This window comes from Moschus berezovskii, chromosome 23 (genome assembly GCF_049115385.1).
Source record: "Moschus berezovskii isolate FMDL1 chromosome 23, NW_MosBer_1.0, whole genome shotgun sequence".
In the NCBI taxonomy this organism is placed as follows: Eukaryota; Metazoa; Chordata; class Mammalia; order Artiodactyla; family Moschidae; genus Moschus; species Moschus berezovskii.
The window spans coordinates 19,862,472-19,870,242 of NC_142482.1; positions in this window are offsets into that span (position 1 = coordinate 19,862,472).

Here is a 7,771-nt window from a genome sequence, read left to right on the forward strand (position 1 = left end):
GGATGTAGTCACGTATGGATGTGAGAGTTGGACTATAAAGAAAACTGAGTGCCAAAAAATTAATGCTTTTGAACTGTGGTGTTAGAGAAGACTCTTGAGAGTCTCTTGGACTGCAAGGAGATCCAACCAGTCCATCCTAAAGGAGATCAGTCCTGAATATTCATTGGAAGGACTGATGCTGAAGCTGAAACTCCAGTACTTTGGCCACCTGATGTGAAGACCTGACTCACTGGAAAAGACCCTGATGCTGGGAAAGATTGAAGGCAGGAAGAGAAGGGGATGACATGGGATGAGATGGTTAGATGGCATCACTGACTTGATGGACATGAGTTTGAGCAACAACTCCGGGAGTTGGTGATGGACAGGGAGGCCTGGCGTGCCGCAGTCCACGGGGTTGCAGAGATTCATACACGACTGAGGGACTGAACGGAACTGAACTGATGATGAGAGGTTGAGAGGACAAGTGGAGTAGGAGAAACCTGAATCAGCGCCTCCTCAGGATCTCCCTTCCCCAGCATAGCATCTTCTGGGTCAGCTTGTGGTTGTCCTGGGCCAGTACCCACGTCTCTTCCCCAAACCCCTGCAGGCTTGTGTGTCCTGGTTCAGCAGTGAGGCTGTGGAGGCTGACAGACATGGGTTGGAATGTGGACTTACCCATTCATTCATTTGTTCACCTGGGACTATGAATACAGTTTTCGGGGAGTCCAATGAAAATGAAAATGTTATTAAAAAATTATGATGAATTTCAAGACAGTTAACAGCAGAGCATTAACTCAAGTGTAGGGCACGTTAGATCACACACTCACAAAACCAGCCCTGAGCGCCTCTCCTGTGGTGGACAAAGACAGATGAGGGCCCAGATCCTGGAAAGAGCAGGACCCTATGGTCCATGACTCCCATGTCCTCTGCTTGCATTTTGTCTGTGGAGAAACTTTAGCCAAAGAAAAGAGTTTAATCAGAGAAGCGAGAAAAGGCAGAAACAAAGGAAAACAAAGGAGACCAAATAATGATGTGTGTGCCTCATTATCAGTCATGTCCGACTCTTTGTGACCCCATGGAGTGCAGCCAGCCAGGCTCCTCTGTCCATGGGATTCTCCAGGCCAACAATACTGGAGTGGGTTGCCATGCCCTCTTCCAGGGGATCTTGCTGATCCAGGGATCGAATCTGCATCTCCTATGTCTCCTGCATTGGCAGGGGGGTTCTTTACCACTAGCGCCACCTGAGAAGCCAATAATAATGTAGTCATTAAGCAGAGTCAAGGACCTTTAGTTCCTCTTCAAGAGCAATAGATAATATTTTGAGCTATATCCTATGAACTATCTTATAGACACTGAAACCCCTACCAGGTGGAGGAAGTTAACTACATGATGACCAGACTGTAGCCGTGACTTTAGTGGCCACAAGTCTGAGAACTGGCCTCAAGGAAATGGGAACAGGCCAACCATGGAACTGAAGCTTCATTGAACTCAATCAGGATGACGCTGACCAGACCACTGATGACCAGTTTCTGGGTGACTGTCAGAGCCGACTCTTTCTGCACGTAGTCCCCTCCCTCAGCCTATCAACGCTCTTGCCCATTGGCCGTCAGCTGGGGATGGGCTGGAGTTGGTCTTTGGACAGGCATCTGCCCTCACCCTCCCCAACCCCTGATGCTGGCATCCAAAATAAAGCAAACTTTCCACCCTCCTGGCCTCTTGAATGGCTATTGAGTGAACAGCTGGACCCCTTTCAGTTACAGTCCAGCGGGTTTTACAGTTAAAGTGGAGGAAATAGACAGCAACCGAGGAGACATACACTAACTACAACAATAAAACGAACCATGTTTTTTATGGATTGAGTAGTTCTTTCGTAAATGAACAAGATAATTTCAGATGTGATAAATGCTAGGGAAGGGAAGGGTCAAGTCAGGGTGCTGGGTCCGCAGTGACTGGGGCAGAGGTGGGGTCTGGGTGGCCTGGAGGGGCTTGTGTTTGAGAGATTGAGTCATACAAGGGGCAAAATGACTTCCAGGCAGAGGGGCAGCAAAGGCAAAGGCCTTCCTTCGGAGCAGCCTACCTTGGGTGGCTATTTAATCACTCTGAACTTCAGCTCTTTATGTTAAAATGGGAACTAGCATGATATATTGACACGAACTGAGTATTTTCTGTGCCTGGCACTGTTCTAAAGGCCTTCCTATTGACTCATTTAGTCCTCATGGTGGGTCCCACTTTTATCCCCATTTTACAGAACTGGAAACTGAGGCACAGAAAGGACAAGGACTTGCCAAGGTCACCAGGTGGGGGAGTGGCAGAGCCTGGACTTGAGCCCCAGCTGGCTGACCCCAGAGTCCGTACCCTTGCTCGTCCATCAGGCCTCATCAGGCCTCTGTGCGGTGTCACTGCCGTGAACTGTGCGCAGGTTGTGTTTCTGTACTTTCTGTGGTTTCCCAGGGGCCTCTGGGGGCCTCTCTGGCCTTGTTTTACCTCGTCACCCCCACCCCCCATGCCTATGTGTGTTTGGAGCCAGAGTCCAGGCTCACTGCCCTGTCAGTCAGCGGGCACCATTCTGGGCACATTAATAGGCACTGCCTGGAATGTGGCTTGGCATTGCCAGCCCCTCAGGGAGTTGATGACCATTTCAGCACCCACCTGCTGGTTGTCACTCATTCCACACTGAATGCAGCCTCCCCTGGCTCCTTGAAAACCCCCAGCAGGGCTGTGCCTCCCGATCCATTTAGAATGGGTATTTGGGCCTCCTGGAGCCCTGCCAGCTCTTTATAGAAAGGAGGCGCGATCAGGGGGAGGAGAGAGGCGGGAGGGAGCTCTGCATCAGGTTTTCAAGTCATAATGATCCCAGTCATTGAGACATCGAATCGCACATTGAAATCGGTTGAAAGTAAAAATATCGTTTTGTAATGCTGCTGTTAATAATGTAAACATTAAAAGCACATTAAATACTTAGCTGTATTGTGGGGCACAATTGCCTGATTTTTCTTCTTTCAGCTTCTTCAACTGGAGGAAATGATTGGCTGCAATACCCAGATATGTTAGCATAAAGACTTGATCTGGGCTTACACTGGGGGACCTCATCATTTGATGCCCCTGGAAATTATGCTGGCAGCAATTTGCTGCCTTTTTCTGGAGATGAGCTTATTTTTTTTCAAGCTATGTAGGTATTGGAGGTGTGCTGGGAGGGGCGAGGGTCTTAAGTTCAGCTGAATATCCAGACCCCTTGGCTTTGTTGGGGTCTCTGGCCATCTGCCCAAGGGACCTGCCTTCCCGCTTTACTCTGCTCTCTAGTCAACATCACCTCAGAGAGGGCCTCCTTGGTCTCCAGCCAAAGTAGCAACACCCTCACTATTGCTCCCCTCTGGCCTCCAAGGGGCAAAACTCACTACTGGACAACAGGCCCTGGTGAGCAGTCATCTCTTACCAAAGGAATCTGAGGAGAAAGGACATTAGAAGAGACCCAGGTCTCCCAGCCCACCAGTCCCCACCCCCTCTTTAGAGGTTTTAAGGAAACAGGTGAAGGGCGAATCAGACCAGGTAGATGTCTGAATTTTGTTCTTGGATGGGCTTTCAAGCCTCCTGTCCCATCTCGGGGCAGCTTGGTGACAGAAGGGAGGATTCTGAGTGAGGTCTGGTGGGAAAGACCCAGCCCTAGTGCAAGTCAGCCTGCCCGGCCGGCTCCTGATGGGGTAGCTCCCAAGAGCTGCTTGTCTTCCTCCCTTCCTCTCGAATTCTTGGCACCCACGCTTTCATTTTTGTTCTTTCCCTCATCTTCTGTTTTATGTTTTTGGCCACAGAGGATGCAGATTTAAATCACAAGTCCGAAGTTCAGATCATTCTGAAGAGCTGCTGATGAGTGGTCTCGCCTTGCCGTGTGTTTTATTAGAGCGCCTCCTGCCCTCTCCAGCATCGTCTGAAAGGCGCTGAACAGCTGGGAAGAGTAATGGGGCTGCCAGGGCGCTGCCCAGAGCCCCGGGCCTTCCTGATGACATTGCATTATGGAAAAGCTGTAATAACACTCTGCTTGTGAGCGTCCTCTTCCATCACACAGGGCATGTTGGCGGGCGGAGGTGGGGCTGGCTGACTGTGGCCTGGGCTGCCCAGCTGGCAGGGGTGGGGTGGTCAGGAGCAGGTGCTTTTACACATCATCTGTCTTGAGGACCAAGTCAGAGGGCCCGTGGGGCAGATGAGGAAACCGAGGTCGCAGAGATGCTAAGCCCATCTGCCAGCGCTCTGGCATACTTGTTATGTGAGGTTCCGGCTAGGGGAAGGAGCTGGATCAGAGTCCACAGTCCTGACGCTGCCAGTCCCCTGCTGTCCCCACATGCCCCCGAGTTGCTGTTTATGCCTCTTGTTTCTCAGTCCATAAGTCAGGTGTCAATTTGATGGGAGGATCATGGAGAAAGAGGTTACAGTAGAGAATGGCTAGGGTCTCATCAAATCCACGTGTTCACCCTACACATACAATTAAGTGACTCTTTACCCGCCCCCTGCCTCCCCCCACCCTGGGGATCTGGGGAGGGCCACAGGATGGGTTCTCACCCAGGGGAGGTGGGTGTGCCTTCTACGTGCTGTCTGTCTGGCTTTCAGGCCTGTGGTTGAAGTGGGGTCACGGAATGGAAGCAGCCTGGGTCCTGGGATGACGGTGTGGGGCAGAGGCTGTCTGCTGACTCAAGTGGATTGGAGCATGAAGCACGGATATTTGAGCACTGTTTGTAAACAGCCTCCCTTGACTAATGCCTCTGTGTTTCTCAGTTCAAAAAGAAGAGCATGGGACTTCCCTGGTGGTCCAGGGGTTAAGACTCCCAGCTTCCAATGCAGGAGCCCCAGGTTTGTTTCCTGGTCAGGGAACTAGATCCCACATGCCGCGACTAAGAGTTCACATGCTGCAACCAGAGAACCCACATGCTGAAACTAAGACCCAAGACCCAGCACAGACAAATAAATAATAAATATTAAAAAAAGAAGAAGAGAATGCGGCTAGTGGTTTAGAACCTGCCTTGCGATGCAAGGGACATGATTTCAATCCCTGGTAGGGGAACTAAGAGCCCACATGCCGCAGAGCAACTAAACCCTCAAGGGGCAACTACTGATCCCATGCCTGGCAATGAAAAATCCTGCATGACACAACAAAGATCCTGAAGATCCTGCGAGCCATAAGTAAGACCCAGCACAGCCAAGAAAGTAAATAAATATTTTTTTAATAAAAGGAGAGCTCCTCAGTCTGTGTAAGAGAGGCTCTTACGGTGACCTAGGCGAGATCCAGCAGAAAGGCGGGAGGGTCAAATGCCCTTTCTAGCACTCACGTTCTGGGGTTTCTTCATTTCCCTCTTAATCTCCGCTGGTGTGCCATCTTGATCTCCTATGGCCGGCACAGGGCTGTGCCCCAAGCAGAACGCTCGGTTCCCCGTTCCTGTGGTTGTCGCTCCTTTTCCTGGAACACTCGCCCTTCTTTCTCGTTTTTCAGTCCTGCCTCCCTTCCAAGGCACATCTCCAGCAGCACCTCTGTGATCATCCCACGTGGCGGGGAGTCCTCACTGCCTCTCCTCTCCTGTCTAACCCTCTGTGCAGCTGAGCAGAGGGCCCCCACTCCCCACTGAAGCACCAGTGATATTTTCCTATGAGGATCTTGGGCTTCCCTGGTGGCTCAGAGGTTAAAGCGTCTGCCCGCAGTGCGGGAGACCCGGGTTCAATCCCTGGGTCGGGAAGATCCCCTGGAGAAGGAAATGGCAACCCACTCCAGTATTCTTGCCTGGAGAATCCTATGGATGGAGGAGCCTAGTAGGCTACAGTCCACAGGGTCGCAAAGAGTCGGACACGACTGAGTGACTTCACTTTCACTTTGAGTCTCTCATTAAATCAAAAGGTTCTTATGAATAGCATCACCATTCCCACACTTCCTGGTTTCCTACAAAGCCCTGGCACCATGTGGCTTGTACCAGGCACTTGGAAAATATCTGTTGGATGAATGAATGGAAGGAGAGAAGGACAGATGAATGACCTCATAAACAAATGAATGAGCTACTCAGCCAGATCGCCAAGGGTCTCCACCCTCTGGGCTCACTCCATCTCTCTACTTCATCTCTACTCCCAGCCACAAATCCCCCTCGGAATGGCCTGGTCTGTCCACAGACTCACCAGCCCACTGGACCTTCCCCTCCCTCTACTCTGCATCCCCACCAATGCCCCAGCCCCTAGCCACTCCTGTCCCCCTTCAGGGCCCAGAGGAAGTCCCACCTCCTCCAAAGGTTTCCATGACAACTCAGCTCTCTGCAAATGGTTCAACTTTATTACAGGATTGATCATCTGTACCACAAGGATTAATCCGCTGTATCATTGGGTATGTCCTAGTGGTTTGTGGTCAGTTCGTTTGTGTTTTTCTTGCCTCCTCAATTAGAATCTAGCTCCCAAGAGCTGAATCGTCCTCAGCACTTAGCAAAGAGATCAGCAGGGCACAGCCGAGCAGGACAGGCATGCACTTGCAGATTGCTGGCTACCTGGGGCTCCTTCACCCTTCTGCCCCTTTTCAGTAAACGCAGATTAGAGAGCTGATGCACACATGCGCATCTCCTTCTCCTCGCCATATCTTTCTGTTCTCCCTCTTCCCAGATTTGCAATACTTGGGTGGACTCATCCACCTGAGTTGCTGAATCTGCAAAGCCTGGCACAAGTTTCAGACCACAGTTGCCCCTCTGAGTCCAGGAGTCTAGGAAGAACAGTCTAGAGTGGTAGCCAACGTAGCTCCTTGCAGCAGACTGCACTTATGTTGGTGACATGTTCAGGAGGAGGAGGGAATCATTTGGGCTGGACCTTGAAAGAGTTGCAAAGGAGGGAGAAGGCCATTGTGAAGGGCACCGTGGGATCAAGAGGTAGCAGGACATCACATTGGCAGGAAGATGGAGCCATCATGGAGACCAGTTGCAGCGTAGTTAGCCACATGGGTAGCCAGTCCTAAAAGATAAAGACTCCAGGGACTTTCCTGGTGGTCCAGTGGTTAAGAATCCATCTTGCAACGCAGGGGGCATGGGTTGGATCCCTGGTCAGGGAACTAAGATCTCAACTAAGTTGCCGAGAAGCAACTAAGCCCACGTGCCACAACTAGAGAGCCCACATGATGCAACAAAAATCCTGGGCGCTGTGACTAAGACCTGATGCAGCAAACAAATTAATATTGAGGAAAAAAAAAAGACTCATATTCCAGCTGACATTCTCTCCTCACCCTCCGGCAGCTCTCTCAGCACCCAAGGCTGAGAGTGGGGACAGGAATCAGAAGTTCAGCCAGGGAGTTTGGACTTGGTTGATGCAGTGCTAGGTTCTCAAGGAAGTGGCCCAGAAAAATCGGTAGTTTGGGCTCCCTTTCATCATGGGGAAATAACCTCGTTGTCAGCTGACTTCTTTTTGCCACTCAGCATTTGTTGTTCAGTCGCTCAGTCGTGTCTGACTCTTTGCGACCCCATGGACTGCAGCACGCCAGGCCTCCCTGCTCATCACCAACTCCCGGAGTTTACTCAAACTCATGTCCATTGAGTCGGTGATGCCATCCAACCATCTCATCCTCTGTCTCTCCCTTCTCCTCTTGCCCTCAATCTTTCCCAGCATCAGGGTCTTTTCAAAGGAGTCAGTTCTTCGCATCAAAGTATTGGAGCTTCAGCATCAGTCTTCCAATGAATATTCAGGGTTGATTTCCTTTAGGATTGACTGGTTTGATCTTTCGGTCCAAGGGATTCTCAAGAGTCTTCCCCAACACCACAGTTTGAAAGCATCAGTTCTTCGATGCTCAGCC